Raw genomic sequence first — 14,792 nt, 5'->3', positions numbered from 1 at the left:
ATGATGCTGCTACCTCAGGCAACATCCCTGCCACTAGGAGCCACTATGTCTTGAGTGCTCATTCCCAATGAAGCCAAGGCCCCCAGGAAGCCTCACCTCCCTACTTGTAGTGAGTCATCACTCCTCACAAAATGTCTACGTAGTGAGCTCTATCTGTTGGTACTTCTTTTTTTCAGATGAAGAGATTAAAGATTAGAGGTTAAAGAACAGGCAGGGTTGAATGTAGACAGTTGTGGAAATTTAAGATATTTTATAGTTTAGGGGGAAATGGTGTAGCCAAGCAAGGCAGCAGGAACAGTGGGGAGAGGCCCTAGATACTTGCCATGGGGGGATGCTGTGGCCAGAATGTGTGTATCTGGACACGTGACATGATTGAGGGTGTGGTTCTGGAGCGAATCTGTTAAAATGGATCAAGAGAAAAGCTGCTGGAGATGGAAAATCAAAACAACAGGAGATTTGCAAGTCTTGAGTCATCCACATGCTGGAGAAGCCTCCAGCAAGTCAGCAAAGTGCTTCTCCCAGTGTTATATCAGATCAGGATCTCCCACCCTGACATCCATACACCAGCACATTGCGTCTTGTCCTGAAAGAGCCTTCCCTTCTCAGTGGGCTCGCCTTCCCCACTCAGGGCTCACACATTAGCAATGCCCTCCCACAATTTCAAGTTGCACTAAAGGCACCTTGAAGCCTAAACACTAATGTGTATCAAAATGGCTGCAGTACTACCTCTAGTCCCATTTGAATTGAAAAATACCCAAACTTCCATGTCTGGTTCAATGAATTAATAAAATCCGCCTGCATAAGAAGACTTCAAGGATGATGTGAACACTTTGGGGCCTCCCAGTATTCCTCTGGTCACTGTGCCTGCAATTCTCCCATTGAAATGCATACTTTTAGCTTAACTGGAGTTCTCTTTTGTGATCAAAGTGTAACCCTCCTTTGGAAGAGCTGTGATTTAGACTGATTTTGTTTTTATGCATTTATAACTTGTTATAAATGAGGGGTCTGAGAGGGGAACAAGGAGCCTGTGGGAAAAGAGAAATCAGAGAGGGAGTAATCCTGGGTTCACAAAGGAGGACTGTAATGATGTCTTAATTCTGCACACGGCTTCTCAAGAGAAGTCTTCAGGCTTCCTTACTCATTCAGTACGTGGACCTCTAGGCCTCATTCCTGTTTACCCTGGTCAAACGGTAACACTTCTGTTAGACAAACCAAGGAGTTTGTAAAGAGGCAGTTTTAGTCAATAAAATCAATATCCATAACTAAAATTTAGTTTGGTCATGTATTTTATTTCAAATACATATGGAATAATCCATTACCACATAACCTGAGCTTCAACAAGGGTGGACCATGCCTGCATCCTTCCCCAGCCCAGGGAGGTATCATACAGTTTTCATTTGGTGAACATAGACTTGCCTGGCCCCAGGGATCTGTGGATTTTTTTTTTCCCAAGTTTAGCCTCAGCTAAAGCTTGGAGGAATCTAAATAAATCATAAAATATCTCCATAAAGACAGTTGATCCCGGTGAAAGAGTGAATTAATTGGGCTAGTTTGAACAAAGGGAAATCATAGGAAATCATCACATCCCGACCCTTCCCAAAAATACCATGATTTCCAGCCTCCTACCTCCACCTTTTGAGCCTTTTCTCTTCTCCAGTGGCCCTAGGTGTCAGCTGCTGGGAGACAATTATCTCTCAAAGTCCTCCAGGCTGAAATGTCAGTGAACAAATGGATCATGCCCCACGATGACACTGGCATCTAGAAAAGCAATGGTTCAGGGTCTGTGAGAGCTGGGTTCACCCCTGGCTCTATCATGTAGCAGCTGTGAAACTGTGCATGTGCACTCCATCTTCTTATTAGTCAGGGCTCTTATTTCCAAGTGACATAAATTCGACTGGAGCTTGCATGTATAGAAAAGGGATTATATTGGCTTCTATGACTAGGAAATCCAAGAGTTCGAGACTTCTTTAGTCAGAGCTAGATAAAGTACTTCAGATGACTCATTTATTCATTCTACAAATATTGGCAGAGGGCCTGCTTGGGTCAAGAGCTGTTAAAGGTGCGGAAGATTCAATAGTGAACAAAACAGATAAATCTTTAAATATATAACATGACAGATGGTGGTAATTACTATGTAGAAGAATAGCATAGGAGCGGGCAGGACAGGAGTGGTTGGAGAAGGTGATGTTTGGGTGAAGGCCTGAAGGAAGCCAAGGCATGAAGCCTTTGAGGAACTCCATCATTGCCTTCACTTCTGTCATAGTCTCATCATGCCTCCTGGCTCTGTTCTTTTCTGGCTTAAATCTCAACAGGTTCATTCCACAGGGCAGTAAAGATGGCCATGGGAATTTCCAGGCCTATGTGGCCCTGCCAGCTCGTCTCTTAAAAGAAGAGACACCTTCTATTTCAAAGTATCTCCATCAATCCCTGAGAAAGAACTTTGCTCATCTGGGTAACCAGACCATTCCGGACCCCTCAGCAGAGGAATGGAGTATTTTGATTGATCAGCCTGGATCACATGTTTAGACTTAAGGCATGAGAAGCAGGGCTAGGTTATTGACAGACTCACCAGATGAAAAAGACCAGTAGGAACAGAAATGGGGGAAGGAGCATTGGCCATGGAAAAATAATAGGGGTCAACTCTACCATCGATCCTCAGTTTCCTTATCTATAATAAGAAAATAAGTATGCATAAATGAAGAGTTAGAATGCATACTAGATATGGCATATATAAAGTGTCTTGTATATAATGACCTTGTCCTAAAAACCTTATGGGTTTTGCACCTGCTCTATGTGCATCTTACTGGGGGCAGGAGAGCGGAGAAGGCGGCAATACAGGTTTCTTCTAGTCTTTTCTGTTCTCAGTAGCTGCCACAACTCACTCTGTCTCTTAGAGTTCTTCCCCCCAAGATTGGCATGCATCTTCCGCATTCTTCATAGCAGCTCACTTCCTTACTACCACTGAAGATAAGTACTCAGTTCCTTTCCTTATGAAGATTGTATTCTAATAATTCAGGGGAATAGATATGGGGATATCAAAATGATAAACAACAGAAAGCCATAAATGTTATCATATATTACAAAATCATTGTGTTTGATCTTGGGACTGAAAGGTATATATGATAATAAATGAAAGCCTGCTTTCTGCACTTATCCTCTAAAGGAGGTTTCACGTAAACTCAGCTTCTTTCTGAGACTCCTCCTCTGCCCAAGAAGAAGATCTCAACTTCACAGCCGTCCCTCTCCCCAGAATGTAAACTCGGAGGTAAACGCAGCTCCAAACATTCCATGTTATTTTACCTCAAAGTGTTGATCTCTGGGAGCATTGCTGAGAATGAGGAGGAAGGGATGAGCACAGAAGATAAATGAGAGGTCTTCCTCATTGACTGGATGTGGGAATCAGGAAGCAGAAAAAGGGGGAAGGAATTAAGAATGACAACTAGATTCTGATAAAACGACAAGGAATGGTGATACAAGTCAGTACACGGAGGAAGAGGGGGAAGGAACTAGTTCTGAGAAGCTGAAGATATTGAGTACCTTTGGATAAGTAGAATGAGTAGCATGTGGGACATCCAGGTGAACTGTGGTGGTAGCCATGGAGACAGCGAGAAAAATATAGACTCAACTGGACTCTGAGAGAGAATAGAGAGGACCAAGGAGTACCATGAGACCTGAGCATAGGAAGAGGGGCCTACATGGGAGAATGAGAATGATTTGTCCAATTGCAAATGCTCATCAGGAGGGGACATAGTCCATACAATGAGTGTGAACACTGTTGTCATCATACCTAGACCCCTCTTCCTCCCATGTTCTTTCTTTCCTTCTATTGCCAAAGCCCAGTGTACCAGAGTATGCTCTTATTTGCCTCCTTACTCCTCCTCCTCTCTTACTTTCCATGTTCTGGGGGTGAACACTTCTCTTAGAACGCCATCCTCATCTCTTATAGGTATGCACTCTTAGGTCTGTGTTTTATGCTCTGGATTCTTTTCTTCTTACAGTCTCCCATTATACTCTGCCCTATGTCTCATCCTCTGTCCTTGCTTTCATATTTCTTATCAGATAAAGAGGTGTGGATACACAGAGGAAGTCCATGGCAAAAGATGCCCCACAGCCTCTCAAATCCCACCATATTGGCTGGCAACTCCCTGGGTCCACACTGAGCCAGTTTCTTGATACAACTTGACTTAGGGTTGAGCAAAGCTGGAGTGGATGCTGCAGCTATATCAGGGGCTGAGCTGTAGCCAAGAGGAGCTGTGCAGTCTTTGTGCACTCCTTCCTAAATCCATTTATTTTCTAAACGATCTGCTTGAGTGAGGTAGCTCTGGCAATTGTCAGGGAATGGATTACTTGGCTACACATTGCTTTCTACAATGTGGGAGATGACAATAATTTTACATACCAGTACCATTTCATGACCATTGCAAATGATGGTGTCCAAATGGAGGGAGAATAGTATGATTCAGAGCAAGGCACTGCCCAGGGACAAGCACAGGACCCGTTCTGCTTTCCCCTGTGAAATGTCTCCCCTGGGCTTGAAAGTGACGTTTATCAGCAAACAGTTATTATTACTGTTTTATTATTGCCTCAGTTAGCATTTATATGGCAGTTTGTATTTTCAAGGTGCTTTTCAATCATTTTTATTAGTGAGAGAGGGCAGATTGTCGAGCACAGGTAGAAGAAGGTAAAAGGCTGGGCCTTCTTGAGGAAAAGAAAGATGTTTCTGCAAACAGACAGTCATTCTGCTCTCTAAATTCGACTTTTTAAATGGTCGTGGAGAGATATAGAAATCATTTGTGCAGTAATTATCCGCTAAAAAGTCACTAAGCCAACTGAAATGCCAGGGGAGAAATTATAAATGCCACACTGCTATGCAGTCATGAGGAGAGAAATTCATTCATTCATGCATGTATGCATGCAATTCATTCATCATAATTTACTGGAAAATGAACACTTTTCCCCCAAACCTTGGGTAGGCATTACAAGAAATGCATAGAAATTCAATTCATGGCCTTTATCTTAAAGGATTTAAAATCATTATTTGGAAGATAAATCATAGCCACATCAAAAATTAAGACCATGAAGCAAATAGCACTGATTACATATATAAGAGGGATTTGGAGAAAGAAGATGTATGTGTTTGGGCAGGAGTATTCAGAACAGGTTTCCTAAAGGAACTTGGATTTGAGTAAGACTTTGCAGGACTTGCAAACCTTTTTGGAGAGGTGACCTAAGGAAGACATGACCTCTGTCCCCCAAGAACTTACAGTCCAAACAGTTGAGGTGATATGGTTCTCATATTTAAAGAAGAGGGCTCCTCAAGCAGATATTTTAAGTAGTGGGAAAGAAATGGAATTCTTTAGGATTTCAGAGGAACGAGACACAGCCCAAAGTAGGGTGAATTTCACTTAATGAGAACTTGTGTCACCTAAAGATATTGAAGACGGATTTCTGAGAAAGATATCAACACTTAGAGTTTAAGGAGGAGGCACTTTTAAGAAGGCATCTGTTCAAGAGCATTTTATTGAAGGTGGTCTCCACTCAGTCATCTAAGCGCAAATACACCACTCAGGGTGTCTGAAGACTAGCCATATCTCTAGCGTCAGAAAAGTGTTTATTCTTACCTGTTCTCCCCATTCCCTTCAACAACGTATAAAATCCTAAGACTGAATGGTTGAAAATAATTCAGCCAATGTGCCAAATTAAACTGAATATTCATTATAAGGAAAGCATAATTAATGTTTACTCTCAGTCCCAATGTCTTTAATACAACCTATCCGTGACTATTTATCTATTAGTTACTGTATTCCCAGTCTTGAGCTAGTATCTGCCATGAAATTTTAGGAAAAGATCACTTCTGGCTCTTAGGAAAACTACTATTTTACAAGTGGAAGGTTAGAGTGCTAGGAGTTTAACACAAATGGCTCAAAGATAAAACCAGGTAATCATGTGAAAGAACAAGGGTAGGGAAGGAGACAAAGGTCATGATGCTCTTCCTTTGGGTGCAAATCACAGAACAAAGTCTCAGAGGGAATTATGTTGGAAAGAATGGCAATTTGGAGGTATCATTCAATCTCGGTACCGATTGCACAATACAAGAAGGATATTAGAACTGAAAACAAAAATGATGTGTGTTTACAAAGTGATACCTGCAAGCAAAATTGAGAAGAATACGAGCATAGTTTCCAACTTGCTCTCCAAGGGAGCCCTTTTTCTTACCTCCCATCACCTTCAATGAATACTTGCCTTGCATTGTAATTTCTCAAATTTGCAACCCTGGCTTTCTTCTAAAACCCAGCATTGGTGCACTGTGCTGAGTGGAAGGCAGAGTCATTGAATGCCTAGCCCTCAAGCTTTGAAGGTCACCACTAGTTACTAGTAAGTGACTTAAAGAGGTTCATTAACCTATATAATCCTGACTCCTCACTGTATTTGGGGTGTAGCTACCTCACTAGGCAGTTATTAAAATGAAATGAGAATATATGAAAGGCACTTAGCATCTTTTCAACACATAATAAGTAATCATAAACGTTATTCTTTTTACTATATTCCAAAGTTACCCAAAGGCCACAGGATTTTCAGAATTCCAGTCCTTTCCAAAATGATGAAGAAATCAATCTTAAAAACAAATCTCTACTAATCTATTGATAATATTTACAATAGTTTACATTTATTTGGTGTTTTAATATTCACAAAACTACAACACGTTCTTATTTAAACCTCAGATAAAATTTAGGTTTAGCAGAGGAGGAAACTATGGTTTATAGAAATCAACAATTTGCCAAGTCACACAGCTAGTGAGAGGAAGACCTGGGCCTTGAACTTAGGCCCTTGGACTCCATATTTTATGTAATTTTTACTACTTCCTACTGTCTCTTCATGTATAAATACTGATATTAATGTTAATGCATAAATATTAATATTGAGATAAACCTATTCAGAAAGATGAATGAGTCACACGACTGGGGCCCTCCTTCCTCTCCTAGGAACATATATTTATTGAAGAAGGAATCTATATTTTATAACTCCAAGGAAGGGGTTCTAATGATTAGCATTTTAGAAGACAACTTGAGGGAATATTTTGGAAGAAAATTCAGGTTGTAGATATTCAATTCAATATGTAATGTATACGGCTGGTCATTCCTCTCATGACAAGAGTGAAGACAATTTTATCCATGAAGCACCTGTCTCTGTCTATAGAGATGAATGATCCAAATTGTCACAAGGACCTCAAACCCTTTTTAACATTGGAAAGAGCCAAGGGCCCAGCCAAAAGCTTTTCTAGCATTTCTACATGAAATTTATAGTCTTACCCAATAGTCCAATCAATAAACTTGAGTAGGAGCCAGGAAATGAAGAATTTCTGTTTGCTGGAAACTTTTTGATTTGTTCTATTATCATAATTGATGACCTGAATCAAGAACTTACTCAACCAGAATATCAAACATCTCGTTCTCGCATAGACCAATGCCTCTGGAAACTGATTAGGAAAATGTTGTTAATTCACTTGGCTTGTCCTTTCCCTGGTAAACTTGTTCTCCTTTTCCCTGCTTATCCATCTGACTTAAATGCTACTCCATAGAAACGTGTGTGGTGGGGCAGAAGGAGGGTTCTAGAGAGGTTTTTCACAGTCCATGTGGTCAGAAAGAGCCACTTACTCATCAAGGCAGGGTCACAAAGAGGGCATTGATGAAATTTCCCTCTAGATGTATTGTGCTCCCTCCAAACAGGTCCTGTCCTAGATCCCCAGCTACCAAAGGACCTGTGTCCCATGGTATTCAATACAACCCAGTTTATTGCTCATCATTCTTGAGTTCCTCTTTCATCTGGCAATTCCTCAAGCACACCAAGCCCAGGTCCACCTTGGGCCTTTGCGATTGGGCCATGCCCCGCCTGTGACTCAGATTTCCCCATAACTGGCCCTTTCAACATTAGGTCTCAATTCAAATATCAGCTCTTCAGAGAGAGCTTCCTGACCCTTCCAGCTAAATTTCATCCCCAGGCCCTTTTTGTCATATTGTCCTCTATTATTTTTTTCTTATAGCATTTATTACTCTCAGAAACCATCTTAATTATTTGCTTGCTCATTTAGTATCTATTTCCCTGCACTTGAATAAGAGTCCCACAAGGGCAAGGCTTTATCTGACTTATTTATGCCATATCCTCAGCTCCCAGATAAATGTCTGGCACATGGTAGATACTTAATGTTTGCAGAAGTAAGGAAGAGAGGAGGGCAGCTTCATGGATTTAGTTTCCACTGTGTTTTGTGCATTATTCTGTGCTATGAAATTTGTTTTAAGCCACTTCTTTTGCGTATTGATGATTTCTTTCATCAATTAGTTCCTCAGAAGAAGAGCCCACGTGTTCTATGTCTATAGTATCTCCCATGGCTGATTGTAAAACCGGTGCTTGGTAAATTCTTGGTGAATGACTAATAATTGTGAGGGAAAAAGTGGTAACCATGCAATTCAAATAACAATTCAAAATAACCATCACAGTTCAGTCAAAACCTTTAGATAAATAAGCTTTTGGAGCCCATCATTTGCTGAAAAAAGCAGCTCATTTTCCACTCCACTTTTGGTTGTGAGAATCCAATAAGGAAATGTACAAATGGAGATGAAAACATAGATGCAAAAGACGTTGGAAAGGAAGAGTGAATGGCATGTTGAGAAGGGTAAGAAAAACGAAAAGAGGAGATTTAGAAAGTCAACTAGGTCCCTATGTGTTGGAGACTGGAAAATGGCAAAATCTTGGCAGAAATCAAAAGTTGGGGTAAACAACACATTGGGAAAGAGAGGAGATGATTTTAGGTTTAGAAAAACGGAGCCCAAAATCGTGCCAGAACATGCAAGGGGAGATGCCCAACAGAGTGGGAAAAGCAAACGTGAAAACAGAGATTAAGAAAGTCATTCTGTTAGAGATTATCTTTGATTCTGTGAGAATGAGTAAAAATTCCCAAAAAAAGGAGAGGGAGCTGAGGAGAAACTTGAAGAATACACACAATAATAGAGTTGAGAAAGAAGAAGAGAAATCAGGAAAAAGAAGGGGAAAAAGGAGAGGGGGGAACCTTAAAAGAAAAAATCGTACGGAAATCAATTAAAAAAAATTTCATTTTATTAAAATATGAAATATATCTGTGGGTCTTGTTTCTGCAAGAAAAAAGGAAGCCCAAATGGAATGCCTTTGTTTTTATGTGTATGGTGGTGAGGAGGCACTGTTGGTAAATAAGTTTTTTATTGGTGCCCATAATTAACTTATTTTAATTATTTTTTTAATTATTTTTAATTTGTTCATTTAATTCAATTAATGTATAAATGCATTATAGTCATGAGACACAAAAATACTTCCTGACCAGCCCCCTCCCCACATCCCAGTACCCTCACAGGGACTATTTTGTACACGTGATCTCAATTCTTTTCTATGAATTTTCATACTTATAAGGTAGAAATATATACTTTTGATTAGTTGGTTTATAATGATACCAAGAGGTATTACATTGTAGCTCATAACTTTGAGCTTATTTTTTTTTATTCAACCATCTGTATCAGCGACTTTTCTATGCTAATACATGGATCTACATTATTCATGTTTACTGTTGCGTGGATTCCTAAATAACAGCTGTCCACACCTTATTTAACCAGAACGTTCTTCATGAACACTAACTCCTCTGTCCATGTCTCCTGTGCCTATGTGTGACTTTTTATGGTTTGGGCACCAACATATGGAATCACTGGATCAGAGAATGCAGCCCCCGTCCCTTCCATTTCTTGTTTCAATCATTCAGGGCCTAACAGGCTTGAGCACAGAATGGGTGAAATAATTGCCAGATGAATTCAAATCCCTTGGGTTGACTATTTCCTCTGACCCCTTCTTCCCTTTCACAGGTTACTATAACAAGTTGGCATTGTTGTCACCACCACTTAGATTTGGTGCAGGTACAGAGCAGGCACAGAAGCAATTTGTAAAAAGAAGCAATAAGGATGTTGCAGAGGCAAAAACGAGCCCACATCCTGGCCTGCTGAGGAGCAACTAGTGGCCTTTGCACTCTTGGCCTCCAGGATGAAATCAACTAACCCAGAAAGAGGGAAAGCATCCTTCTAAATGTCCCATTGAAAATCAGGCATGAGGGAACCCATGTCTTTCCTTAATCCCAAGCCCTCAATGTATCTTCCTACCCACAAGCCCTGGATAATTCACAGTGCCAACTTTTTACTGCACTGCTGCACTCAAACACCCACCACACTCAACAAATTTTATACTTTTCACTTGGTCTCACTCAATCCCATGTGGTGTTTTGAAAATATGTAAAGGGAAAGCAAGCCTCCAATATTTTTCCTCTCCTCATAAATATGGCATTTTAAATAAGTTTCATACATATTCATCCTTTGCTCTTTCTTTTTTCTAAATGTGCACCTATAGCTTAAGTTTTATTCATACCCTTCTCTGGTTCCCTGGTTTGAATTGAAAAATTGAAATGTAAAATATTAACCAAATAGTAAGGTGTCTAAAACTCACCTTTCAGTTTGAGGCTTGAAAAGAAATGAAAACAATCCTCCAATAATTTACAAGCAAGATAGTAAAAGAATATATCCAGCTTAATAAAAAGCAGCCAAAGGAAGACAGAGCAATCAGTAAACAGAACATTTTTGAGGAGTGAGAGATTGATTTATGGGAGCAATTTGCGATGTCAGTGTTACTAATTTAGAATGACACTTCAAACATTCAATCTGAGGAATTCTCAGGTGGATTAAGACTTTGCCAAAGTTTCTAAAGAACTTGAAGATCTTTCACATCAGTTCTCCTCAGCTCCACGTCCCAATGTGTCCAGCGCAGATGAAATCCATCCAAAAATCATTATTTTTTTCTTTCTTTTTCTCCCTCTCTTTTAAAAAAAGAAACTGAGCAGGAAATCTCACTTAAACAAGCTGTCTCACGACATTTCTGGCAAATCCTGATTCCAACTAAGTTGAAAATATCTCAAGAGCAGCCTGTCATACAGAATTTCAGTGCTTCCACTCCTGGGAAATGCAGAAATAGATGGATGTTTGGAATCCAAAAACTTCAAAACACCTTCAGAAAAAGCATCATGATGTGAGCTTCAGGATGACCTGATTTTGTGTGAGAAGCATATGCCACCCCTCATGTATCAGTGAGCTATTGCTGTGTAACAAATCACCCCATATCATAGTGGCTTACAATGATAAACATTTTTTGTTGCTAATGAGTCTATAGGTCAGTTGGGCAATTCTGTTCTTGGCTGGGCTTAATCGTAAGTCTTTAGTCAGCTATCTGTAAGGTAGTCTAACTCGGCTGATCTTGGCTGAGTTATCTCACATACTTGAAATCTGACTGGCTATAGAATAGTTGAGGATGCCCTTGCTGGGACAAGTGGGCTCTCCTCTACATGGTCTCTCATCCTCCATCAGGTTATCACAGGCTTGTCTATGTGGTGATGTCACCATTCTAAGAGAGGGTGTAAGTGTGCAAGGCCTCTTAAGGCCTAGACTCAGAAGTGGCACGCCATCATTGCCACCTTATTTCTTTGATCAAAGTTGATCACAAGGCAAACCTGGGTTCAAGATGTAGAAAAAGAGATTCCCCATTCTCGATGCAAAGTCACATTGCAAAGGGTGTGGATGGAGACCATTAAGTGAGGCCATTAATGTATTCTTATACCACTTCATTTTTAGAGAAACATTTACGAAGAATCTCAAAAAGAATTTTTTTTTTTAAGTGTACTCTCCAAAGTTCATCTGATCACGACCTCTTCACCATGTACTTGGACAACAGTACCAAAGGAGAGCTCTGTGGATGCGTGACTTATTAGCCAGAAATTGGGGAGAAAAGAAGAAAAATAAAAATAGATATCAAAGTACTGGTACTTAGAAAATATACACATACATTTATTATCCTTTGTGTCCCCTTCCTGGAGCATGTTGGTGATACAGCATTTCCCAACAGAGTGTTCCATTATTGTTTCCACAACTTTCTTCCAAACCTCTGTGCCCTATTCTGCAAGTTTAGATGACGGTGCTTTGTTTACCTTACCAGACGGTGTCAACAGAAGTCTTTTAGAAAAGAATCGGGATGCATATTCCTTCCTCAAATAGTCCTTAAACAGTGTATTGACTGAAATATTTTGAAGTTATGGCTTCCAGGCTACCTCACCAGGAATAATAACAAGGCCACATACGTGTACTTGGTGACAACTGGACCCAACTCCCACCTGACCCACAGCAATTGTGAGATTTTGTTAGTTATAAAATGATTTCAGAAATGTGAAAATAATGGGCACCTTCAAATTGATGACATATGGTACTAAGTAACACTGTATTCACTGTACACAATAATGTTTTTCCAAAATACCCCTGGAAGCTTTGAAACCATTACCCCCATACAGCTCTGTTAGGCTTGCTGTTTTTCAAAAATGAAATGTCTTCTTTAAAGTGTATCCATTATTGTCTAATTTAAAAATCCAATTGGAATGATCATTTCAATTGTTTCCAAGGGGTAAAGATTTTCCTTAGGCAGCTGGGTGACATTGCCTCTACACATGCACATATTTCTTTTAGAGATCTCTAAATTACTGGAACGAATGGGACATGGGGCAAAAAGGACACGCGGACATAGCATTCAGGGCACTTTTTGTTCTTTCACTATCTTTACCTTTTCAATAAATTAGTGTCTCAAAGTTTAACCTTCGTCTATAATCCATCTGGGGCTTCCTCTCATAACTCACTCCAGAAGGAACATTAGTGGAAGTGAGTTTTCTCCCAGGGATTCGCCCTCCTTCTGTTTTAAATCAAAAAATGCTTTTGCAAATTAGCCAAAGGAGACAGGCTATAAGCTTCCTGTAAGAATCCTTCAGTGTGCCCTCTGGACTTTTTGCCTGGCTGTTCTCAAAAGTTGTGCAAGTTAGGATGGACATTAAAATCTACATAGAACGTGTAAATAGCACATATGGGGACAAACACATCTTCCATAAAAACAACAGGCATCTGCAGAGTTGCTGCAATTGAAATATACAGCATAAAAGCTTACCAACCCAAGGAAAGCAGGTAGTTTGTAGATTTTTATGGTGGAAACAGTTTTTAGAGACCAGATTCATGCACGTCCCTCATTTTACATAGAAGGAAACTGAGATTAATTATTCTTTCATGCAAAACATAATTATTCAGTATCTATAATTAGGCAGGAACTGTTCTAGCCTCAAGATACAACAGAACAAACATCAAGTGACTTATCCGGGGGCACATGGCTAGTTAGTGGTAAGCCCTGCCCTTGAACTCCAGTGCCCCACTCCTCATCCAGCATTCTTGACAGTACCTGCACCTTTAGATGATTCAGAATATTTGGCAATAAAGAAAAAGAGAAAAAAAGTACATTTTAACTTCCAATTTCCTGATCAAATATTTGTGCTTCTTCACTTATTCACTTACCTTTAAGAAAGCAACAGAAAATCAGTAACAGAGGGCTGGCATCCTGAGGACCAGAACTGAACCACCAAATCAGCACCCAGAGAGCCGTGCATTGAGGCAGGAGGAAGATTTGCAACTTAAGTATTTGCTCCCTTGTCTACACTGCACTGACTCTGTGCCATCTGTACAAAGTGCAAAGGGGAACGTGAAAGAGAAAGATGCACCCCCAGTCCTCTTACGAGAGGTTAATTCTCCAAACTAAAAACAACAACAATAAAAGCCAGTGTAATAATTGGAGGAAAGATAGATCATGACATATACCAATTTATGCTGCAAGAAGAGAGTTAAGTTCAGTGTGGAGTCAGTGAAAAAGGCTTTCTGGGGAAGACCAATCTTGAGCTGGGTCTTGAAAGAAGGAAAGGAAGTATTCACTAAGATTCAAATCTTCCTTTATTTGTGAAAAGCCCTCTTAATATTTAAATACAGTTTTCTAATCTAGTTTTTAATCTAATACGCTTTTCTAATCTAGGGGCACTACCCATGCTTACGCTCAAACCTCCTGCTTCATCTCCCATATCTACCATTTCCATGGTTTTTAATTTTGTTCATTCCATTTTTTTGTTTGCTCAATATTCTCTATATTGACATTGATCTCTTCACAGTTATTCATTTGTTTTTTATTTCTTGGCTTGTTTTCTTCAGAGTCTATTCTCCCTTGTGCTGTAAGTGTGGCCTTCTTTCTGCGATGTTTTTATTTTTCTCTTCCTTTTCCTTCCTAAGCTCTTCTCATCCTGGTTCTCTCTCCTTCTATCTTCATGCCATATCTTACAGGATATCTTACACCTCTGCATTGTTCTACCTGGTATTTTTATTTGATGGAGGCATTTGTTTTCTACAAAGAAAATCTTGGTGATATGTTCAATCATATTCTCCAGATGATCTGTGGTAACTTTTCCTGGAACATGTTCTTTCATCAGGTGTCATTGTTTAGTGATGTCTCATTTTTCTTTTTCCTGTTCCTTTGATCATTTTTAAGGGTAGATTGTATGTATCTTTTTGTTTATTACTCATCTTTGGATGGGGGAAGTTCTTCCAGAATCAATTGTTGGTGGCAGGTTGGAGTTTGCAGGGATTCTCGGTATGGCTTGCGGTGGGCTGAAGTATGTGAGTTCTCACAGCCATTTGTGGCCCTTATTCATCACCAGCAATCAAGGCAAGCCCTGCAGGGCTTTCTACAATGCAGACTTCTCTGCTGCCCACTTCACCAAAAACCAGCTTCCTGAAAATCTGGGTGATGGTGTTACCTGAAACAGCTTAATTCCTTTGAGACTTACTTTCAAGAATTTCTAGGCAAGACCACATCAGCATTTATTCCAG

At 40.0% G+C, this 14,792-nt stretch overlaps 1 long non-coding RNA gene across 9 annotated transcripts in view; it reads right to left on the bottom strand.

The window, feature by feature from the left end:
- LOC106780924 (uncharacterized) overlaps positions 1-14,792 on the bottom strand; it is a 95,569-nt gene that overhangs the window by 41,429 nt on the left and 39,348 nt on the right. The window contains exon 4 of one of the 9 annotated variants that reach the window (XR_011441477.1): positions 1,627-1,758. The exons of the other annotated variants lie outside the window; for them this stretch is intronic. This is a non-coding gene — a long non-coding RNA (uncharacterized lncRNA). The remainder of the gene's footprint in view (positions 1-1,626; positions 1,759-14,792) is intronic. 9 annotated transcript variants of the gene reach the window in all.

This window comes from Equus caballus, chromosome 8, assembly GCF_041296265.1.
Source record: "Equus caballus isolate H_3958 breed thoroughbred chromosome 8, TB-T2T, whole genome shotgun sequence".
NCBI classification, from domain to species: Eukaryota; Metazoa; Chordata; class Mammalia; order Perissodactyla; family Equidae; genus Equus; species Equus caballus.
This window is presented reverse-complemented; position numbering and strand designations above follow the sequence as displayed.